General features: G+C 39.8%; 1 pseudogene; it reads left to right on the top strand.

The window, feature by feature from the left end:
* The first annotated feature begins 1,615 nt into the window (after positions 1–1,615).
* LOC122483568 lies at positions 1,616–3,372 on the top strand (annotated as a pseudogene).
* The last annotated feature ends 1,519 nt before the right edge of the window (positions 3,373–4,891 follow it).

The following is a 4,891-nucleotide window of genomic DNA, read 5'->3' as shown; positions in this document are numbered from 1 at the left end:
GCTTATTAGCCATTTATATATCTTCTTTTGTGAAGTTCTTCTTGAAGCATTTGCCCTTTTTAAATAGTTGTAGTTTTATTAGTGATTTTAGTTCTTTTTTAAAAAATGTTTATTTATTTTTGAGAGAGACTTAGAGAGTGAGCAGGGGAGGGGCAGAAAGAGAGGGAGACAGAGAATTCCAAGCAGGCTTTGCACTGTCAGCAGGAAGCCCAATGTGGGGCTCTAACTCATGAGCCATGAGATCATAACCTGAGCTGAAATCAAGAGTCGGACACTTAACCAACTAAGCCACCCAGGTGCCCCAATTTGTAGTTCTTTATATATTTCTTATACAACTTCCTTGTCAGGTATATGTTTTGCAGATATTTTCTTTTGGTCTGTGACTTGCCTTCCCCTCCACCCCCTCTTAATTTAATCTTTTGATATGTGGATGTTGTTAATTTTGGTGAAGCCCAATTTATCATTTTTTTCTTTTATATTTAGCATCTTTTGTGTTCTCTTGGAAACGTTTTCCCTTATCCCTAGGTCATAAGGGTATTCTCCTATATTTTCTTCTAGTTTTATTGTTTTAGCACTTTCCTATCTTGAATTAATTCCTGTATATGGTCTGAGGTTTTTGATTTTGATTTTTAACATGGATATCCAGTTGTCAGATTCATTGAAAAGGCTTTTCTTTCTTCATTGAATGGCCTTAACATCTTTGTGAAAAATCAATCGACTGTATACACATGGGTCTGCTTCTGTTTTCTCTAGACATCTATTTGTCTACACTTACACCAATACCACACTGCATTGATTACTGTAACTTTATAGTAAATTTTGAAATCAGGCAATATAAGTCCTATGACTTTTTAAAAAGATTTAACAAGATTGTTGTGGCTATTTCAGGCCCTTTGCCTTTCCATTTACATTTTAGAATCAGCTTGTCAATTTCTATAAAAAAAGCCTTCTGGGATTTTGGGGGGGATTTGTGTGAGTTTGATAGCACCGCCACAACAAAATACCACAGACTGGGTGGCTTAAATAGCAGAAATGTATATTCACACAGTTCTGGAAGCTAGAAGTCCAAGGTCAAGGTGCCAGCAGGTTTAGTTTCTCCTTGGCTTGCAGATGGCTGCCTCCATGCTGTGTCTTCACGTGGTCTTTCCTCTGTGTGGGGGCATCCTCAGTGTCTCTGTGTGCTCCTTATTTCCTCTTTGTAAAGGACACCAGTCGGATCGCATCAGGCATCACCCTAATGGCTTTATTTTAACTCAGTCACCTCTTTAAAGACCCTGTTTCCAGATGCAGTCACTTTCTGAGGTATGGGGGGTCAGGGTTTCAACATATGAATTGGGGGGCACACAATTTAGTTCATAACAGGATTATGTTGGACCTATAGATCAACCTTGAGATAAATGACGTGTTAACAGTATTGAGGCTTCATATAACATGAACATGTTATATCTCTCCATATATCTGAGTCTTCTTTAATTTCCCAGAGATGTTTTATAATTTTCAGTATAGAGGGCTTGCATATATTTTGTTCAATTTACTCTTAAACTTTTTCTGGTTTTTGATACTTTTGTAAATGGTATTTTTCAATTTATTTTCCAATTGTTTGTGGCTAGTATATAGACATGTGGTTACTTTTTGTATATTGATCTTGTATTCTGAAAGGTTGTTAAATTCTCTTATTAATTGGTAGATTTGGGGGTATTTTACATGTGTAATAATTTACTTATTCCTTTCCAAGCTTTATGCTTTTTTTCTTCCTTTACTGCATTGGCTGGGACCAAATCTCAGTACAATGCAGAATAGTAGACATCCTTGACTTATGCCTGTTCTTAGAAGAAAAGTGTTGCCTTTCTGCCCGTGGACGCCACCGAGTAAGCATCGTGAAAGTCTCCTCTCTTGACCGCCATCATGTCTAAGTCTGAGTCTCCCAAAGAGCCTGAACAGCTGCGGAAGCTTTTCATCAGAGGTTTGAGCTTTGAAACAACCAATGAGAGTCTGAGGAGCCATTTTGAGCAGTGGGGAATGCTTACGGACTGTGTGGTAATGAGAGATCCAAACACCAAGTTCTCCAGAGGCTTTGGGTTTGTCACGTATGCATGCCACTGTGGAAGAGGTGGACGCAGCCACGAATGCAAGGCCACACAAGGTGGATGGAAGAGTTGTAGAACCAAAGAGGGCTGTCTCGAGAGAAGATTCTCAAAGATCTGGTGCCCACTTAACTGTGAAAAAGATTTTTGTCAGTAGCATTAAAGAAGACACTGAAAAACATCACCTAAAAGATTATTTTGAACAGCATGGGAAAATTGAAGTGATTGAAATCATGACCGATGGAGGCAGTGGCAAAAAGAGAGGCTTTGCTTTTGTAACATTTGGCAACCGTGACTCTGTAGACAAGATTGTCATTAAAAAATACCATACTGTGAATGGCCACAACAGTGAAGTAAGGAAAGCTTTATCTAAGCAAGAGATGGCTGGTGCTTCTTCCAGCCAAAGAGGTCGAAGTGGTTCTGGGAACTTCAGCAGTGGTTGTGGAGGTGGTTTTGGTGGGAACGGCAACTTTGGCCATGGAGGAAACTTCAGTGGGTGAGGTAGCTTTGGTGGCAGTCAAGGTGGTGGTGGATATGGTGGCAGTGGGGATGGCTATAACGGATTTGGTAATGATGGTGGTTATGGAGGAGGCGGCCCTGGCTGCTCTGGAGGAAGCAGAGGCTATCAAAGTGGTGGACAGGGTTATGGAAACCACGGCGGTGGCTATGGCGGGAGTGGCAGCTATGACAGCTATAACAATGGAGGAGGTGGAGGCAGCTTTGGCAGCGGTAGTGGAAGCAACTTTGGAGGTGGTGGAAGCTGTAATGATTTTGGCAATTACAACAATCAATCTTCAAATTTTGGACCCATGAAAGGAGGAAATTTTGGAGGCACAAGCACTGGCCCCTATGGTGGTGGAGGCCAATACTTTGCCAAACTATGAAACCAAAGTGGCTGTGGCGGTTCCAGCAGCAGCAGTAGCTATGGCAGTGGCGTAAGGTTTTAATTACTGCCAGGAAACAAAGCTTAGCAGGAGAGGAGAGCCAGAGAAGTGACAGGGAAGCTATAGGTTACAACAGATTTGTGAACTCAGCCAAGCACAGTGGTGGTAGGGCCTAGCTGTTACAAAGAAGACATGTTTTAGACAATACTCATGTGTATGGGCAAAAAACTCGAGGACTGTATTTGTGACTAATTGTATAGCAGGTTATTTTAGTTTCTGTTCTGTGGAAAGTGTAAAGCATTCCAACAAAGGGTTTTACTGTAGATTTTTTTTTGCACCCATGCTGTTAATTGCTAAATGTAATAGTCTGATCATGATGCTGAATAAATGTGTCTTTTTTTAAATGTGCTGTGTAAAGTTAGTCTACTCTGAAGCCATCTTGGTAAACCACCCCAACAGTGTGAAGTTAGAATTTCTTCAGGGTGATGTCAGATTCCATCTGAAATTTATTTGCAACCTGCTTGGGCACAGAAGCCATTGTCTCCACAAACATTGGTGTGATTGAACTGACAGTTAACATGTTGTCACCTGGAGTTCACCGTTAAAAGGGTCACCCAAGCAAAGTCCTGGAGTTTATTTGGTTATTAATATGATTGTTGGCACATCCTATGCAATATATCTAAATTGAATTATGGTATCAGATACAATTATAGATGGGATTAAAGCTTGTGTATCATCCATTATCATGTGTAATCAATAAATGATTTAATATTCTCTTGAAAAAAAAAGAAGAAAAGTGTTCCATGTTTCATTACGTATGAAGTTTGTTTTAGGTTTTTCATACGTACCCTTTTACAACCTTGGTGGCTAGGAGAATGTACCTATCAGATTTCCAAGTGTGGGGCAATTAAAGCCTGACAGCTCCAGCAGCTAGCTGCATTTTGAAATCCCTCACTTTTTTGTGCTAACGGGACACTTCCCAAAGACTTTTCCCAGCCAATGCCTAGGAGACATGGGGTTCCTCTAGTGGGTGGGTGACCTGAAGGCTTTACGTAACTCTAAAAGCTGTACTGGAGTTTTGTAGTCTTCTCTACCACTGGCCTTCCTCCTCTCCTCCTTCACCTGAAGTAAGATTTGGATTCATCTTCTTCCAGGACTTTACCTTATTTCCTCTCGAAAGCATTTCCTCTGATAAATGTCTTGCATGTCTAATCTTATTTTGGTATCTGCTTCTTGGAGAACCCATACTAACACAGAGATTGAGGAATTAGTTTGCTGAGAGACTTTTCTCCTTAATCATGAATATGTATTGAATTTTGTGAAAGGGTTTTTCTGCATTTACTGGAATGATAATATGATTTTTCTCCTTTTTTTCTTTTTAATATGCTTACATTGAATGCTTTTTGACAGTTAAGCCAGCCTTGCATTCCTGAAGTGAACTTTAATCATGAAGCTTATCCTTTTTATATACTGTTGCATCTTGCAGTATTTTCAAGGGTTTTATGTCTAGATTCGTGGGGGATATTGATCTGTAATGTCCAGTGTCTTCATAAGGTTTTGGTACCAAGGTTTTTCTAGTCTCATAAAATTAGTTTGGAAGTGTTTCCTCCTCTTCTATTTTCTAAAACAGTTTTTGTAAGATTGGCATTTTATCTTTTAAATGTTTTGATAGAATTCACCCAGGCAGCCATCTGGTGCCTGGGTTTTCTTTGTTTTCCTCTCTGCATTTTTGTCTTTATTTCTGGCTTATTTATTGTCTGTGGGGACATTTTGCTCCTTATTCTCTTTTTTCCTTAAAATAACTTTGTGTGGGATTGAAACACAATTCTTTTTTGTTGATCATTCTTGAAGGGCATGAGTTCTCCTATTCACTTTGGAGGGGAGCGTGGGCCAGGATCATTTTCCTAGTTTCATAGCTCTAGA

This window comes from Prionailurus bengalensis, chromosome D1, assembly GCF_016509475.1.
Source record: "Prionailurus bengalensis isolate Pbe53 chromosome D1, Fcat_Pben_1.1_paternal_pri, whole genome shotgun sequence".
Classification (NCBI taxonomy): Eukaryota; Metazoa; Chordata; class Mammalia; order Carnivora; family Felidae; genus Prionailurus; species Prionailurus bengalensis.
Note: the sequence above shows the minus strand (reverse complement) of the source record. Positions and strands in the feature narration are given on the sequence as shown.